This window comes from Schistocerca americana, chromosome 1, assembly GCF_021461395.2.
Source record: "Schistocerca americana isolate TAMUIC-IGC-003095 chromosome 1, iqSchAmer2.1, whole genome shotgun sequence".
In the NCBI taxonomy this organism is placed as follows: domain Eukaryota; kingdom Metazoa; phylum Arthropoda; class Insecta; order Orthoptera; family Acrididae; genus Schistocerca; species Schistocerca americana.
In genome coordinates this window covers 1,156,068,175-1,156,088,474 of record NC_060119.1, presented here as the reverse complement: position 1 = coordinate 1,156,088,474, position 20,300 = coordinate 1,156,068,175, and positions in this window count along the sequence as shown.

The following is a 20,300-nucleotide window of genomic DNA, read 5'->3' as shown; positions in this document are numbered from 1 at the left end:
AAAAGCACTGGAGTTCATTGGTTTTCCTCTTACATATAAACACCAAGTAAGGCTGTGCACAGGACTTTTGTTCAGAGGAATCGGATTCTAGCTCTTGGGCACACCCTCTTGGATGCCAGGCGTGTACTAGGAAGAACATACGTGAAAGTTTCCATACACAATTCTAATAAAAGCTAATTGTGTTAATGTATTTTTTGTTACCTTTCGTCAGGTGAATAACATGTATAAGTTGTGCCCTTGCATTATCTTGTATTCCGCAACTAAGTGCAGATTGAACTGCTGTTACAAGGATGACAGACTCACAGCTATAGGAACCTGGGGTTCATGCATCCAGAAAATGGGAGAGTGCAAAATATTAACAGAAGTAAGACTTTTATATTGATTACACAGGAAAATCACCTGGAACCACGGTTAAGAATAATCATTGGGATGGAGTAGTGTAAAATTGAGATTGTCTTCCTTGATTTGTTTTGTTTGATTCTGAACGCTTCTTTTCTTTACCAACCATATAACAAAAGCTGCAACAATACAGCATAGTTGTACGAGAACAAATCATCATCTTCAGTGAACCTGCAATTCTCTTTACCCAGTATTAAACAATGAGAGCATTGCTCCGTATTTTGTTTACATAGGGTCGTGGATGGTTTTCTGTCTCTTCGAAAGTCCTGTTTTATTTCATTCATCTTGCCTGCAAATATGATCAAGGAGAAAAACATTCAGGGAGATGAAACAGTTAACATGTGCATTAATTAAGGGGAAGTAGGTGTTACCAGTTAAATCTTTCCTCTGTCTTAGTAACAGACTATCACAAGGGGCTAAAAAAAAGTCTTATTTCATCATTTTCAATACCATTTCTCACAGTTCTACGACATTTTTGCCAGTTTCATTGTTATTTTCTAACAGCATTTGTTTGATTTAGTCTTTATGCTTGTCTTATTTTATTACTTTTTTGGTGTTACATCCAGTAGTTCTCCTTTCTTATTATGATTTGATCTAAATCTACAACTGTAATCTGTGAACCACTGTGAAGTGTGTGGCAGAGAGTGCATCCCATTGTACCTATTTGGTGACGGTCTCACATGCTTGAGCAATATTCCAGAATGGGTTGCATGAGTGATTTGTAAGCAGCCTCTATTGTAGACTGATTGCATTTCTCTAGCATTCTACCAACAAACTGAAGTCTGTTACCTGCTTTACCCATGACTGAGCCTACATGATCGTTCCATTTCATGTCCCTACAAAATGTTACACCTAGGTATTTAAATAAGTTTACTGATACAAGTGATGACTCATTGATATTATATTCATAAGATGCTTTGTTTTTTTTTTCATTTTTTGAAGGGCACAGTGTTGCACTTCTGAACAATTAAAGGAAGTTGCCAATCTTTTGGACCTGAAATCTTATCAAGGTCTGTCTGATTATTTGTGTAGCTTTGTTCAGGCTGTGCTTCATTGTAGATAAGTGCATTATCTGCGAAAATTCTGAGATTAATATTAATATCATCTGAAAGATCTTTAATGTACAACATAAACAGCAAGGGACCCAACACATGTCCCTAGGGTACACCCAAAGTTACTTCTACATCTGTTGATGACTATCCATCCAAGATAGCATGCTGCATCCTCCCTACCAAGAAATCCTCAATTAAGTCATAAATTTCACCTGATACTCTGTACAGTCATACTTTTGATAATAAGCATCAAATACTTTTTGGAAACAGAAATACAGTATCTTCCTGACTAACTTAATCCATGATTTTCAGGATGCCCTGTGAGAGAGTTATGAGTTGAGTTTCACATGATCTGTTTTCGAAATCCATATTGATTGGCATGGAAGAGGTGATTCTGTCAGAGGTACTTAATTATGTTTGAGCTCAGAACGTCTTCTAAGATTCTACAACAGATGGATGTCAAGGATATTGGATGGTAGTTTTGTGGATCACTTCTGTCAGTTCCCCATTGTTTTTAAGGAGAATGTAAAGATAGTAATAGAAATAATTGTTTAATCATTGATTCAGTTATCTCTGAAAACTGATCACGGAAGACTAATTTTCTCTGCAACCAACTACTGTTACCTAGCTGTCATGAAACACAAGTGACAAGAAGCAATAATAAGGAATGAAATAACATCTAACAACAATAAAAAGAAGTGGTGAAGTTAAGCTCCATTAAATTACATCCTAACAACAATATATACAGGGTGATTCTAAAGTCACTATACATTTTGTACGTAAACAAATTTTATTAACCAATATATAAAGGCACTGCAACTTATGTGTCAATAGGACATAATTTCAGTATATTTCTATGTGACCATCTTGCATGTCTAGGCACACCCCCCCCCCCCCCCCCCCAGTGCTCCACTGTAGGCCGAAAAACCTACCCTAGCATACCTGGTGCAATCTCAGCAGCTGTGGCTCAAATCCGCTGTGTTAAGTGTTCAGTGCTGTGGATCTTCACCTGGTATACCTTAGACTTGATAAACCCCCATGCAAAAAAGTCTAAGGGTTCAAATCAGGAGAGCAGGGTGCCCACATCTGTGGAGAGGCACAACCAACCCATCTGCCAGGAAATGGTTGATTCAGATAGTCCCGAACAACGAGGGCAAAATGGGGTGGTGCACCACCCTCTTGAAAAACAACAGTATCCATAATCCCATCAGATATCAACTGGGGCTCCAAAAACTGTTTCAACATATCTAGGTATGTGGTTCCAGTAACGGTTTGTTCTGTGAAGAAGAAGGGCCCGTACACTGTTGACCTCGTTATTCCTAACCACACATTCACTTTGGCTTTGTCCTGTTGCCACTCCTGCAGCACACTTGGTTGTTCGTCTGTCCAGATCCTACAGTTGTGTCTGTTCACATGTCCACAGGTATGAAATGTAGCTTCATCACTGAACAAGACATTTTGCATCAAATTATCATTTTCCACAGCTTGTAGTAGGTCATGACACATAGCTTGTCTGACTGCGTAGTCCTCCGCTTCAAGCTTACGTATGACCTGGATATAGTACGCACTTTTGTGCAGCTTGTAACGAAGAACTCTCCATACAGTGGTTTGAGGAATACCAAGCTCCCTACTAAGTCTCCTGGTAGATGTGGAAGGGCTACGTGTGATCACATCCTGCGCACTTTGCACGGTGTCTGGCATTATGACCGGCCTCCCTGGACCTTTATCATCTGCAACACTACCAGTACGCTGGAATTTATTGACTAGGGTCTTCATAGCAAGCCTGGTGGGGCCTGTTTTCTGGAATCGACGGGTAAAGTCTGTCCGCACCTGTTCATACGTCATTCCATGAAGACGAGCAGAAACAACAGTGAGATTCGTTCTTCTTTGGTTAGCATTCTGTTGTAGTACCTGCAAGAAAAAAATATTCCATTACTATATCACTGAAATGTACAGTGACTTACTATATCACTGAAATGTATAGTGACTTTAGAATCATCCTATATAACGAAACATATGTAGTTATTGTGACTGAAAGTAAATCTAGAGTGAGCAGGAAGGTTAGGCAAGCGCTAGTATCAGTGCCCACATTATGTCAAAAATGAGTTCGGATGCCACTATCAAAACTACCGGGGAAAGTGTTTGACACTGAGGGTTTATCCGATTCGCATATGTCGAGTGTAAATTTACCTTAATGCTTCATACTGATCAAATAACTGCAAGCAGAATGCCATAACATTCCATCGTTGGTCAAATGGGTGTATTTTGTAAATGAAATCTTTTGGCCCAGAACTGACAATGCCAAACTATTTTCCATTTGCACACTCAGTGTGGTTAGGTTTAATGTTTCTTATGGTGCATGCTCTGTACTGTCTGCAATAAATTATGAGAGACAATGATTGTTATATTACTTGAAGCATAAAGCCAATATTAGGCAACATAATCACAATGAATTTATTTACAAAATATGCAAAAAATTACTTTTTTTACATTGTATTTTAATTAAATTTTCATGCCCCTGCCATATGCAATTCATGCTTAACCTGAAGCTTGGTGTACTTACACAAATGAAATTTTTCCAGTCTTTCCTCTTTATCTTGACAGACAATAAAACCCGTACATATAGAAACTGCAAAACACAAATACCATAAAATTACCAAGAGAACTTTCATTTTTATGTAACTATCACTTGGGATGTAACAGAAAGTTTGCTCTGAATGGAAGCATTAACAGTGAGGACAGAATACATAATGAAACTTTAAATTGTGAAGTTGTGGGAGACATAAGTAAATAACTATCTGTTGTGTGTATATTCTGAATTGCTAGAGTTGATGACATGAATGTACGTTATGATTTTACAACAGTGTTTACTTACCTGTTATTGGCCCAGAGACAGTGAAGACAAGATTAATACAAAAAATCATGGATCAGTGTCATCTGAAAAGAGCAATTCATTCCCCAGCAGAAAAAATAATGCAGAATTTAGGAAAAGATGTACACAGAGTGGGGTGAGATAATTAGACTGCCTCCACTGTCTAATTTTCATTATTGTGCCTTGATGACACATTAAGTCCCATGGTTGTTTCCTAGTAATAACACTGTTTTGTGGTGAAAAAGTCCTAGTATGGTACTCAGTACATCTGGCCTAATAAACCCAACTGCAGAACTGTTTTATTGAAGGTGTGTTGATGTCAAGTGTCTATAAGCTATATAGGGTGATTCTGTGATGGTGTTACAAACTTACATGGGTAATGGAGAAGGGTAAATTTATCAGTTTGAGGTAAGGGAGTCTGGTCCGGAAATGAGCAAGTCGAAAATTATAAGGGAAAATCCTTCTGATACCTCCGACGTAGACTTTTTCTACTGTGAGCTCTTTGCTTCCCATATTTTGAGAGATGTTATTAAGGATCGAAACAAAAAAGTGCACACCTCAAGAGCTATGAGCATTTGTTCATCTTTGATTCTGTGAAACAGAATCCTTCTACTGAACAAGTGTTCATAGCTCATAAGATATGCATTTTAGAGCCCATGTTTACCAGGCAACTTTTTCTTTTTTTGTCTATACTACTTCCTCTTAAAATATGGAAAGCAAAGAGCTTTTCTGTTTCTGGTCCAGGGTCCCTTGATATTTTTATCTTCTCCATCAGCCCTGAAATTTTATAACATCATCACGAAATCACCCTCGACATGTACATATGCACAATGTGTCACACATCATAACATACAGAATGTACATTTGCTAATGGTTATTTCCAGCGAAAAGAGGTGCTGATGGAAATGTTTACAGTTATTTTCTTCGAAATGAGCCTGAACTCAAACTAGACCATATGTTTCTAATTAACATCATATTTACCATCAACTGCACTATGTATTACAATTTATGTAATTGCAATTTCGGCAGTAGGTCTTTTCAATTGTTTACAGATGTTGAAAACACAACAGTTGTTAACATTAATAAAACAAGTAAGTACTTTTGTGTTTTTAGCACATGCAACCACTTGAAAATGACCTAAACTTGAAACTTGAATTGTGGAAATTGTAATAAACAGTACAGTGAATATGAAGTCATTTAAAAAGCACACACACACACTTAAACATCAAAGAACCCTCAAGTGCACTGAGAGATTGTGCCGTAGAACATTGCTAGTAGTGCAAAATGTGCTGCTGTGGTTTACTTTGACACTATATTTGGTCTTCTTTAAACACAAGCACAGGCATTTTTAACACCCACTACACGATCACTGCATGTATTATTTTTTTGAATGTCCTAACAGTTTTCAAACTTCGCAAATGACAGAAGCATATGTTACATTCTGCCGCGTGGTGTGACCACGCAGTCTGAGGTGCCATGTTACGGATTGCATGGCCCCTCCCGCCGGCATGGATGTGGTGTTCTTAGCATAAGTTACTTTAAGTTTGTTTAAGTATTGTGTAAATATAGGGACCAATGACCTCAGCAGTTTGGTCCCCTAAGAATTCACACATTTGATCATATTGTTACATTCTGCTCTTGTGGACTAATTGTCACCATTTTGAATATGGAAAGTGCACTGCTGACTAAACACTGTTACAATTACCTTGTGAGCTGGACCATGCTGACCCCTTGTTCACACATAAGCAAATGGTGCCCTTATTCTTGAAGCTCAAGCACATGTTTCTTTCTCCAACTAGTCAGCCTCAGAAACAATTTGGAAGCTCTAAGAGCGTGAATGTACCTTGTAAAGACAAAAGAGGTAGAAAAGTCAAAGTCATAATTTAAGGCTGTTTCGGTACCTCACAATCCTCCTTGTAGGAGACAGTAATCAAGAAAATGAATTTAACTAAGTGCATACAACTTCCGAAGACAAAAAAGTCATATACAAGTAAAACATTTTTTGCAACAGCACTCACGAACAAGTGCAATGGAAAATGAAGCATATTCAGACACTGTCATGGGATTTAAACACAAACAAATGCTTTTGCAAATGGATCTTAAAAAACAGAGTTGCAAATGAGGCAGCTCCACCAATCAGAATCATTCTATCAGCAGAGGTTGAACATTTGAAGTAGAAAAACTGTGAAAAAGAACACAGAAAAAAAATCTCATACAACCTAAGTCAGTGCCTTAAAATTAAAAGAGATAACTGCATGAAAGCAAATACAAAATCTTACAATTTTAAATGTGGCTGTGAGATAGCAACCATACAATAATACGAGGTGTATAATACAGCCAACCAGTTGCAACAAGATTTTACTTTAACCTGGTTTCGACACCAATTGTAGGTGTCGTCATCAGAAAATTCAAACAATAACTGCAAAGATTACAAATCAATTAACAATGAGAAAAACCAAGAATAGATGGTTATTATACCAAACAGATTCATGAGGAGACTGTACTCACATGTAGTAACAGATTTAAGAGCAAAATGCTCTCGTCATATAAAACCACATCTGAACGATATAAAATTACAGACTTTTGGAACTGACATAAAACTGTTAAGTGTCAGTAAAATTATAACTACACGATGTAGTACACCATACACCACTAAGGGCTGTAAGAGGAAAGAGTCACTGGAGGTGGCATCAGACTAAGAGGCTACTAGGCCGAAGTTGCCACAATTTGGACACAACAAGTCTCGCCATCTATTAGAAACCAAAATAATCAGCTGCTTAAACTATGAAAGTATTTCAAATGGTCTATAAGTATTCATCTCACTAATCAATAGTCAGTGTTACGCAAACTGAACTTTTTACAGGACAGTGCAATAGCAATTATTCTGTACATTTTGTATGAAATGATTATAATGTAATAAATAAAAAGGAGGGAGGGAAATGGTTTATTAGGGTCTACTCTGAGGAAAAAGATGAATGCTATCGGCCAACAAGGCCTTTGTCAAAATAGACGAATGACACACACACACACACACATGCAACTCACACCCACCTGACCACAGTCTCTGGCAGCTGAAGCCACACTAGGAGCAGGAGCAGCACAGCAGTGCAGGATGGGGGTGGCAACTGGTTAGAGGCTAGGTGGAGACTGGGCCAGGTGAGGGAGGGATAGCAAGGTAGGAGTGGCGGATGCTGGAGTGCTGCTGGGCAGTGTGCAGGGATGAGGTGGAGAGAGGAGATAGGGCAGTTAGTTGCAGTCATGACATTAGCAGGAGAGGGGCCGGAGGGTAGCAGAAAAGGAGAGAAGTAAAAAGACTGGGTGCGTTGGTGGAATAGAGGGCTGTGTAGTACTGGAACAGGAACAGGGAAGGTGCTATATGGGTGAGGACAATGACTAATAAAGGTTGAGGCCAGGAGAATTATTGGAATGTGCAGTTCAGAAAAGTTGGTGTTGGCGGGAAGGATCCATATGGCACAGGCTGTGATGCAATCATTGAAATGAAGAATGTCGTGTTTGATGGCATGCTCAGCAACAGGATGGTCAAGTTGTTTTTTGGTTGCAGTTTGTCAGTGGCCTTTCATGTGGACAGACAGCTTGTTGGTTGTCATGCCTACGTAGAATGCAGCACAGTGGTTGCAGCCTAGCTCGTAGATCACATGACTGGTTTCACAGGTAGCCCTGCCTTTGCTGGGTTAGGTGATGTTTGTGACCGGACTGGAGTAGATGGTGGTGAGACGATGTATGGGACAGGTCTTGCATCTAGCTCTATTACAAGGATATGAACCAAGAGGTAAGGGGTTGGGAGCAGGGGTTGTGTAGGGATGGATGAGTATATTGTGTAGGTTTAGTGGATGGTGGAATATCACTGTGGGAGAGCTGCGAAGAATGATGGGCAGGACATTTCTCATTTCAGGGCATAATGAGAGGTGGTCGAAACTGCAGCGGAGAATGTAATTCATTTGCTCCAGTCCTGGGAGGTACTGATTTATGAGGGAATGCTCCTCTGTGACAGGATGGTAAGATTTTGGGAGGTGGTGGGTGACAGGAAAGATAAGGCATGGGAGAAATATTTTTTGTACAAGGTCGGTACAATAATTATGGTCTGTAAAGACCTCAGGGACACTTTCAGTGTATTTAGAGAGGGATTACCGTATTTACTCGAATCTAAGCCGCACTTTTTTCCGGTTTTTTGTAATCCAAAAAACCGCCTGCGGCTTAGAATCGAGTGCAAAGTAAGCGGAAGTTCTGAAAAATGTTGGTAGGTGCCGCCACAACTAACTTCTGCCGTCGAATATATGTAGTGCTACACAGGCATGCTTTGCAGGCACAAAGATAAATACTGGCGCCAAAACCTCTGCGTCAGTAAATAAATTTAAAAAAAAAGGTGGAAGACGAGCTTTTTACTCCGCCCCGAGTTTCGATCATTGCATTTTTATACATTATCCAAGGAAGTGAATACGAATTCCGTATTGTTCATCTTCGAATGTAGCAGCATTTCAATGTACTACAAAAATCCGACTGACAAGACTGTTTGGGATGTTTGTCAATATGGCCGACTCTACGTTCTGAATTTTTTCCTACCTGTGAGAAGAGATGGTTGCTAATAGGAACTTTTATGAACTGTGAATCACATGCAGTATTCTCTTCACCATAAGAATAATATGAATATAAACATTTTGCCATGTATTGTTTCATGTTTGCTGGTATCTCATTTAAATCCTGTCTGCCTAATACACTACAAAACTAGAGTGAGACAACAGCAAATGTGGAAGAATATACATTTGTCATGTTTATATTCGTATTATTCTTATGCCTAATAGTGATACAGTCAAAAATGAAGCACAGCAATTGACTAGATTTTTAAATCTAAAATGACTCTAATTTCTGTGCAGAATGTTATCTACTAAAGAGGCGTCTGCAAAGATTTTCAAACGGAGAAAATTTTTCGCTAAACTCTCGGTCAGAACTTCTGTCATACGCAGTATATTATTTGATTCTTGTTGATCATTATCAAAGAAAGCAGCAGTGTAAGTAACAACAAATAGCAGTCTCTTGCCATTGTTTAGCCAATGAGACGATTCCTCTCTCTCTTTTTTTATTTATTTTTTTCTCCCAATTGTAAGCGGCGGTAGCAAATGCATTTTCAGCTTAGAGTGACGTAAACACCTATAACAAAGAGAACGGCGCTTATCAGATCAAAGAAAAATAAACAATCAATTCAAACCAGACGAAGCACGTGAAAAAGGAAGGGTACCCGTATAAATACGGATGGAGCGCCTGACGCATAGCAATGGCTACCTGGTAAAGCTTAACAGCTAAGCTTACGACTCGAAGCATACTACTGTAGCTGTATCGTCATTCATTCTACCTAAATTGTGTCTCATATTACAATGGACCAACTTCGTTTCGATTTGGAGGTGCGGCCTAAAACTTTTCTCTCCCCTTGAATTCCGAGTCTCAAATTTCAGGTGCGGCTTAGATTCGGGAAAATTTTTTTTCCTTGATTTCAAGTCTCATTTTTTAGGTGCGGCTTAGATTCGAGTGTGGCTTAGATTCGAGTAAATACGGTACTTGTCACTGCAGATGCAACAACCATGCGTGACTAGGGTACATGGAAGCGATTTCTTGGTATGGAACGGGTGGCAGCTGTGAAAGTGGAAGTTTGCTAGTGGTTAGTAGGTTTGATGTGGACAAATGTACTGATGTAGTCATCTTTGAGGTGGAGGTCAACATCTACAAAGGTGGTTTGTTGGTTTGAGTAGCACAAGGTGAACCGAATGGGGGAGAAGCTGTTGAAGTTCCAGAGGAATGTGGATAGGTTGTCCTCACCCTCGATTCAGATCGTAAAGATGTCATCAATGAATCTGAACCAGGTGAAGGGTTTAGGATTGTGAGTATTTAGGAAGGATTCCTCTAGATGGCCCATGAATAGGTTGGCATAGGATGGTGCCAAGCAGGTGCCCATAGCCATACCCCAGATTTGCTTGTAGGTATCACCTTCAAAGGAGAAGTAATCACGGGTGAGGATATAGTTAGTCTTGGCAACTAGGAAGGTGTTTGTTGGTTTGGAATCTGTCAGATGTCAGGAAAGGTAGTGTTAATAGCAGTAAGGCCATGGGCATTAGGGATGTTAGTGTAAAGGAAGTGGTATCAATAGTGACGAACAGGGCACTGTGTGGTAAAGGGACTGGCACTGTGGAGAGTCTGTGGAGGAAATGGTTGGTGTCTTTCATGTAGGAAGGTAGGTTCAGGGTAATAGGCTGAAAGTGTTCTGGGATGGGCCTAAGGATTTGAGGATAGACTGGAGATCCTTTTGGATTACTGGAATGGGGTCACTGTGGCAAGGTTTGTAGGTGAATGTATCTGACAGCTGGCGGAGTCCTGCCAGGTAATCTTGGTGGTTAAAAACAACAGTGGTGGAGCCTTTGTCCACAAGCACGACTATACGAGGGTGAGTCAAATGAAAACCTTAAATCTGTAATAACAAATCGAAATTTCACGCCGTTATCCTGTAAGTTTGTAAGCGTGCAGAATGGCCTGTAGGTGGCAGAATAGTGCAGATGCACACCTACTGTCGCAGTATCAGTATAAAGATGGCTGCCCCACTTGCGACTGGCACCAGGGAAGAACAGCGTTCTGTTATTCGGTTTCTGCATAGTGAAGGTGTGAAACCTATTGAAATTCATCGACGAATGAAGGTTCAGTACAGTGATGCATGTTTGTCACAGCAGCAACTGTACGAATGGACTAGGAGGTTTGCAAATGGTGTGACTTCAGTGGAAGATGCTCCTCGTCCAGGTCAGGCACAACGAGTTGCGATTCCACAGAACAGTGCAGCAGTTGAAGCCATAGTGAAGAAAAACTGCCGAGTGACGCTAAATGACATTGCAGCATGTTTACAGATTAGTCATGGGTCGGCACACCACATTGTGCATGATGTGCTCCAGTTTCACAAAGTTCTTGCAAGATGGGTGCCATGGCAGCTGACTCCTGAAATGAGAGAACAATGTGTTGATGCATGTGAAGAACTTGTTCGGCACTTTGAACGAGAAGGTGATGGCTTCCTTGCAGGAATCGTTACTGGGGACGAAACCTGGGATCACTTCCACCAACCGGAAATGAAGAGAGCGAGCAAGGAATGGCGCCATTCCTCATCACCAAAACCAAAGAAGTTTCTAACAGAACCATCAGCAAGGAAGGTTATGCTGACTCTCTTTTGGTATGAAAAATGCGTCATTTTGGAGCATTACATGCCTAGAGGGACCACTGTCACCAGTGCATCATACACAGATCTCCTAAAAAATCATCTGTGACCTGCAATCAAATCAAAGCGATGTGGATTGCTGTCAGCAAGTGTCCTTTTGCAACATGACAATGCAAGGCCCTACACTGCCTGTACAACAGTTGCAACAATCACAGACCTGTATTTTGAGTGTCTTCCTCATCCACCATACTCACCAGACCTTGCCCCAAGTGATTTCCGTGTGTTTGGACCACTCAAAGACGCAATGGAAGAAAAGAAGTTCCATTCTGATGAAGAGGTACGCCACACGGTGCATGAGTGGTTGCGCAGACTACCAAAAGAATTTTTTTCTAAAGGAATTTATGCACTTTGTAAGCACTGGAGGACTTGCGTTGAGCTTGGGGGAGATTATGTTCAAAAGTGATACAGCTTTGTACCACTTCTGCACAATAAATAATATTTAAAAAAATATTTAAGGTTTTCATTTGACTCACCCTCGTAAGTTTGGGATCAGTTTTTAGTTGATGGACTGCAGTTCTTTCAGCACATGTAAGGTTAGTTCGCATGTTGAGGAATTTGGGAAATGATGGAGAGGCATGGTTTGAGGTTAAGAAATTCTGGAAGGATAACAAGGGGTGATTTGGGGACAATGGGGGTGGATCATGGTTGAATGGAGGGGTGAACTGATTCTGGCAGGATTCAACATTGGCCTTTGGGTGAGTCCGATTGACAGGGTTGGTGGCGAAAAAGTTTTTCACTATAGGGACTGGGAGAAGGAGAGAAGGTCTTTAGCAAGTCCTGCATGATTAAATTTGGAAGTGGGGCAAATCGTGAGTCCTTTGGAAAGGAATAATATTTCTGTAGGCCTAAGGCTTTTGCAGGAGAGGTTCATGAATGTGTTTCAAGTCTGTTAAGTTATGTTCTGGATTCTGTATTTTGGTGGGAGTGCATTTTGGAGGGTGGGGTAAATGTAGTAGGTCTGTGAGACAGGAATTGTCGGCTGTGTGGGGATGTGGGGGAATACCACTAGGGAATGCCCTTTACCACCACCTCTGCAACAACCTTCAAACCTCTCTCACGGATACATCAGTACCCCTGTCCATAACAAACCTAATAAGCACCAGCAATACCTCCATTTTGACAGCTGCCAGCCATTCCATTCCAAGAAATCCCTTCTATACAACCCAGCCACTCGTGCTGGTCACATCAGCAGTGGTGAGCAGTCCCTCTCTAAATATGCCGAGGGTCTCACTGAGGCCTTTACAGACCATAATTATCCTAACAACCTTGCACAAAAACAAATCTCCCATGCCTTATCTTTCCTGTCACCCACCACCTCCCAAAATCTAACCATCAGGCTACAGAGGAGCATTCCCCTCATAATTCAGTACCACACAAGACTGGAGCAACTGAATGACATTCTCTGCCATGGTTTCGACTACCTCTCATCGTGCCCTGAAATGAGAAATGTCCTGTCCACCATCCTTCCCAGCCTTCGCACAGTGGTATTCCACCGTCCACCAAACCTACACAATATATTCGTCCGTCCCACACAACCCCTGCTCCCAACCCCCTACCTCTTGGCTCATATCCCTGTAATAGACCTAGATGTAAGACCTGTCCCATACATCATCTCACCACCATTTACTCCAGTCTGATTGCAAACACCACCTATTCAACAAAGGCAGGGCCACTTATGAAACCAGTCTTCCGATCTACAAGCTAAGCTGCAACGACTGTGCTGCACTGTATGTGGACATGACAATTAACAATCTGTCTGTCCGCATGATTGGCCACCGACAAACTGCAGCCAAGAAACAACTGAACCACCCTGTTGCTGAGCACGCCGTCTAACACGAGATTCTTCATTTCAGTGGCTGCTTCACAGCCTGTGCCATATGGATCCTTCCCACCAACACCAACTTTTCTGAATTTCGCAGATGGCAACTCCCCTGCAATATATCCTGGGTTCCTGTAATCCTCCTGTCCTCAAACTTTGTTAGTCATTGTCCTCAACCTTCGTTAGGCATTGTCCCCACCCATCTAGTGCTTTCTCTGTTCCCATTCCAGCACTACACAGCACTCAACATGGCGGAGAGATAGGCAAGTTGCTCTAAATGTTCAGAAATGTAGAATTTTGAACTTTACAAAACGAAAAAATGTGGTATCCTATTGTTGTGGTCTACAGTCCAAAGACTGGTTTGATGCAGCTGTGCATGCTACTCAATCCTGTACAAGCCTCTTCATCTCCGAGTAACTACTGCAATCTACATCCTTCTGAATTTGCTTAGTCTATTCATCTCTTGGTCTCCTTCTACGATTTTTAACCCCCCCCCCCCCCCCCCACTCCCTCATGCTTCTCTCCAGTACTAAATCGGTGATCCTATGATCCTTCAAAATGTGCCCTACCAACCGATCCCTTCTAGTCAGGTTGTACCACAAATTTCTCTCCTCCCCAATTCTATTCAGTACCTCCTCATTAGTTATGTGATGTACCCATCTAATCTTCGGCATTCTTCTGTAGCACCACATTTCAAAAGCTTCTATTCTTTTCTTGTCTAAACTGATTATCGTCCATGTTCACTTCCATCCATGGCTACATTCCATACAAATACTTTCAGAAAGGACATCCTGACACTTAAATCTATACTTGATGTTAACAAGTTTCGCTTCTCCAGAAACGCTTTTCTTTCCATTGCCAGTCTACGTTTTATATTCTCCCTACGTTGACCATCATCAGTTATTTTGCTTCCCAAACAGCAAAACTCATCTACTGACTTAATTCAACTATGTTCCATTATCCTTGTTTTGTTTTTGTTGATGTTCATCTTATATTCTCTTTCCAAGATGCTGTCCATTCTGCTCAACTGCTCCTTTGCTGTCTCTGACAGAATTAAAATGTCATTGGCAAACCTCAAAGTTTTTATTTCATTCCCCCTGAACTTTAATTCGTACTACACATTTTTGTTTGGTTTTCTTTACTGCTTGATCACTGTGCAAATTGAATAAACTGATGATAGGCTGCAACCCTGTCTCACTCTCTTCTCAACCACAGCTTCCCTTCCATGCTCTGTAGCTGCTGTCTGATTATTGTACAAGTTGTAAATAACCTTTTGCTCCCTGTATTGTACCACCACCAGCTTTAGAATTTGAAAGAGAATTTTATTCCCATCTACAATGTCAAAATCTTTATCTAAATCTACAAATGCTATAAACATAGGTTTACCTTTTCTTAACCTATCTTGTGTGAGAAGTCAAAGGGTCAGTATTGCCTTGCGTGTAGCTACATTTGTCTGGAATTCAAACTGATCTTCCCTGAGGTCGGCTTCTACCAGTTTTTCCGTTCTTCTATACAGGATTCATGTTAGTATTTTGCAACCGTGACTTATTAAACTGATAGTTTGTAATATTCACACCTATCAGCACCTGCTTTATTCACATAGGATCAATGAGACACTGTTGGAATCAGCCAACTCATATAAATACCTGGGTGCAACACTGTATGGATATGAAAGGGAATGATCACTTAGGTCAGTTGTGGGTAAACCAGGTGGTAGACTTTAGTTAATTGGTAAAATGCTGGGGAAGTGCATTCAGTCTACGTAAGAGACTGCTTACATATCACTTGTGTGACCCATTCTAGAATATTGCTCAAGTATGTGGGACCCACACCAAATAGGACTGTTGTTGTTGTGGTGGTGGTCTTCAGTCCTGAGACTGGTTTGATGCAACTCTCCATGCTACTATCTCCTGTGCAAGCTTCATCATCTCCCAGTACCTACTGCAACCTACATCCTTCTGAATCTGCTTAGTGTATTCATATGTTGATCTCCCTCTACGATTTTTACCCTCCACACTGCCCTCCGATACAAAATTTGTGATCCCTTGACGCCTCAGAACATGTCCTACCAACCAGTCCCTTCTTCTAGTCAAGTTGTGCCACAAACTCCTCTTCTCCCCCATTCTGTTCAATACCTCCTCATTAGTTATGTGATCTACCCATCTAATCTTCAGCATTCTTCTGTAGCACCACATTTCAAAAGCTTCTATTCTGTTCTTGTCCAAACTATTTATCGTCCATGTTTCACGTCCATACATGGCTACTCCATACAAATACTTTCAGTAACGACTTCCTGACACTTAAATCTATACTCGATGTCAACAAATTTCTCTTCTTCAGAAACACTTTCCTTGCCATTGCCAGTCTACATTTTATATCCTCTCTACTTCAACCATCATCAGTTATTTTGCTCCCCAAATAGCAAAACTCCTTTACTACTTTAAGTGTCTCATTTCCTAATCTAATTCCCTCAGCATCACCAGACTTAATTCAACTACATTCCATTATCCTCGTTTTGCTTTTGTTGATGTTCATCTTATATCCTCCTTTCAAGACACTGTCCATGCCATTCAACTGCTCTTCCAAGTCCTTTGCCCTGTCTCTGACAGAATTACAATGTCATCTGTGAACCTCAAAGTTTTTATTTCTTCTCCATGGATTTTAATACCTACTCTGAATTTTCCTTTTGTTTCTTTTACTGCTTGCTCAATATACAGATTGAATAACATCGGGGAGAGGCTACAGCCCTGTCTCACTCCCTTCCCAATCACTGCTTCCCTTCCATGTCCCTTGACTCTTATACCTGCCATCTCATTTCTGTGCAAATTGCAAATAGCCTTTCGCTCCCTTTATTTTACCACTGCCACCTTCAGAATTTGAATGAGAGTATTCCAGTCAACATTGTCAAAAGCTTTCTCTAAGTCTACAAACGCTAGAAACGTAGGTTTGCCTTTCCTTAATCTCTCTATAAGTCGTAGGGTCAGTATTGCCTCACTTGTTCCAGTATTTCTACGGAATCCAAACTGATCTTCCCAGAGGTCAGCTTCTACCAGTTTTTCCATTTGTCTGTACAGAATTCGCGTTAATATTTTGCAGCTGTGACTTATTAGACTGATAGTTCGGTAACTTTCACATCTGTCAACACCTGCTTTCTTTGGGATTGGAATTATTATCTTCTTGAAGTCTGAGGGTATTTCGCCCGTCTCACACATTTTGCTCACCAGATGCTAGAGTTTTGTCAGGACTGGCTCTTCCAAGGCTGCCAGTAGTTGTGACGGAACGTAGTCCACTCCCGGAGCCTTGTTTCGACTTAGATCTTCCAGTGCTCTGTCAAACTCTACACACAGTATCATATTTCCCATTTCATCTTCATCTACATCATCTTCCATTTCCATAATATTGTCCTCACGTACATCGCCCTTGTATAGACCCTCTATATACTCCTTCCACCTTTCTGCTTTCCCTTCTTTGCTTAGAACTGGGTTTCCATATGAGCTCTTGATATTCATACAAGTGGTTCTCTTTTCTCCAAAGGTCTCTTTAATTTTCCCCTAGGCAGTATCCATCTTACCCCTAGTGAGACAAGCCTCTACATCCTTACATTTGTCCTCTAGCCATCGCTGCTTAGCCATTTTTCACTTCCTGTCGATCTCATTTTTGAGACATTTGTATTCCTTTTTGCCTGCTTCATTTACTGCATTTTTATATTTTCTCCTTTCATCAATTAAATTCAACATTTCTTCTGTTACCCAAGGATTTCTACTAGCCCTCGTCTTTTTACCTACTTGATCGTCTGCTGCCTTCACTACTTCATCCCTCAAAGCTACCCATTCTTCTTCTACTGTATTTCTTTCCCTCATTCCTGTCAATCAGTCCCTAATGCTCTCCCTGAAACTCTGTACAACCTCTGGTTTAGTTAGTTTATCCAGGTCCCATTTCCTTAAATTCCCACCTTTTTGCAGTTTCTTCAGTTTTAATCTACAGTTCATAACCAATAGATTGTGGTCAGAGTCCACATCTGCCCCTGGAAATGTCTTACAATTTAAAACTTGATTTCTAAATCTCTGTCTGAAACCTTCCAGTATCTCCGACATCTTCCATGTACACAACCTTCTTTCATGATTCTTTACCCAACTGTTAGCTATGATTAAGTTATGCTCTGTGCAGAATTCTACCAGGCAGCTTCCTCTTTCATTTCTTACCCCCCAATCCATATTCACCTACTACGTTTCCTTCTCCCACTTTTCGTACTATCTAATTCCAGTCACCCATGACTATTAAATTTTTGTCTCCCTTCACTATCTGAATAATTTCTTTTATCTCATCATACATTTCATCAATAACTTCTTCATCTGCACAGCTAGTTGGCATTTAAACTTGTACCAATGTAGTAGGCATCTATCTTGGCCACAATAATGCGTTCACTATACTGGTTGTAGTAGCTTACCCGCACTCCTATTTTTTTTTTTTATTCATTATTAAACCTACTCCTGCTTTACCCCTATTTGATTGTGTGTTTATAACCCTGTATACACCTGACCAAAATTCTTGTTCGTCCTGCCACTGAACTTCACAAATTCCCACCATATTTAACTTTAACCCATCCATTTCCCTTTTTAAATTTTCTAACCTACCTGCCCGATTAAGGGATCTGACATTCCACGCTCCGATCCGTAGAACACCAGTTTTCTTTCTCCCGATACCCAAGAGGACGCCTTCATCATTTAACCATACCGTAAAGCTGCATGCCGTCAGAAAAAATTACACTGTAGTTTTCCCTTGCTTTCAGCCGTTCGCATTACCAGCACAGCAAGGCTGGTTAGTGTTACAAGGCCAGATCAGTCAATCATCCAGACTGTTACCCATGCAACTACTGAAAAACTGCTGCCCCCCTTCAGGAACCACACATTGGTCTGGCCTCTCAACAGATACCCCTCAGGTATGGCTAGCTGTATCACTGAGGCACATAAGTCTCCCCACCAACGGCAAGGTCTATGGTTCATGGGGGGCAAATAGGACTAACAGAGAATTTTGAATGTATTCAGAGAAGGGCAGCATGAATGGTCATAGGTTTGTTTGATCTGTGAAAGAGTGGCACAGAGATAGTAAAGGAACTGAACCGGCAGACCTCTTGAAGACTGACTTAAACTATCTCGAGAAAGTTTCAGGAACTGGCTTTAAATGATTATTCTAGGGAGTATACTATAACCCCCTATGTATCACTCACATAGGAATCGTGGGGATAAGATTAAGATAATTATTGCATGCATAGAGGCATTCAATTAATCATTCTTCCCACACTCCATACATGAATGGAACAGGAAGAAACTCTAAAATTGGTACAATGGGACGTACCCTCTGCCATGCACCTCACGATGGTGTGGGGAGTATAAATGTAGATGCAGAATAGGATGGACATGTGTCACAGCTAATTTTGTAGATGTTTGAATTTTTTTAAAGGGAAAATGCACCAGTTTCAAATTATGAGTAAGATTATTTTTTTTAACCTATTGTTTGGTGGAAAATGCTGCTTTACAGTAATATTGTTTTGGAGGAGATGCTGACTCCTGTGAGATACATGTCTGAAAAATGGTACAGAATTTTTTTTTTTTTTTTTTTTTTTTTTTTCTTTTCATGGTGGAGTATGAAAGAAATTCCTGAGAAGAATTCACCTTTCAGCCACTATTTTAGGTGTTCTTTCATCCTCCAGCTTTGTAGACAACATTTTGATTATTTACAGAGGGTCTAATAATGGCATTGATCGCCATTTCAAAACCTTTAATGAACTTCACGAAAAAATTACTTTCGCATGTGAGCTTGAAAACAAGTTCCGTCAGTTAAATTATTTAGATCTGACATTAACAATAATTTATAACAAAATTTCTTCCAACATTTTTTTGCAAAGTAGCCTGTACTGATCATACAGTGCCGTCCTGTTCAACACACCATCAGTTTCTTTTTTGCAAAGTAGCCTGTACTGATCATACTGTGCCGTCCTGTTCAACACACCATCAGTTTCACAAAAAAAGCCTCTTTTCACTCTTCCATACATAAAGCTGTTCTACTTCTTTATCTGATGAAAATCTTGATATTGAAATTAATTTGATTAAAGTCATTACAGTGAGTAATGGATGCAAACCAACCACAATGGATAATATTTTCAAAAACAAAATCAATAATAGAATCTCCACTCTCCTAATAACGAACATCATGAAAACGAAAATTTTTAGGACCTCTATCTTACAGGATTCAACATTTCCTCCAAAACAATATTACTGTAAAGTATATTTTCTGTCTAATAATAGCTTAAAAATAATCTTATTCATAATTCGAAACCAGTGCATTTTCCCTTACAAAACTCGAGAATCTATAAAATTAGCTGTGACACATGTCCAGCCTATTATATATGACAAACAAGATGAGCAATTGCTGTTAGACATAAAGAACATCCCTTACAAGAAAAATGTACTATCCTGATTATAACCTTCAGTAGACATCTTGTTTCATTTGGACAGTTTGCATATGTTTAACTCGTATTCCTTGATAACCTTTTAACATGTTGACTGCCACGAGGCACTGGTGGACACAGCAGATGTTCATACCTGATGCCATGTCCACTGGATGCCGCACAATCCAGGATGTTCATTACAGTATATACTGCAATACTGTGCATTAATTTGTTTTTCTTAGTTGATTTGACAACAATGTACAGGAAATCGACTACAGCATCTTTCTCAACATTTTGAACTTTGTTTTTTGGAACTTAACACACCATCCAAAGTTATACTGTGCTACATCAAATGGAAAAGTCTGCCGGGGCAGCCTCGTGGCAATCAACCTGTTATGCACAAGACCCAATACATGATGGACCAGTGAGAACATGCCTTCACTGTG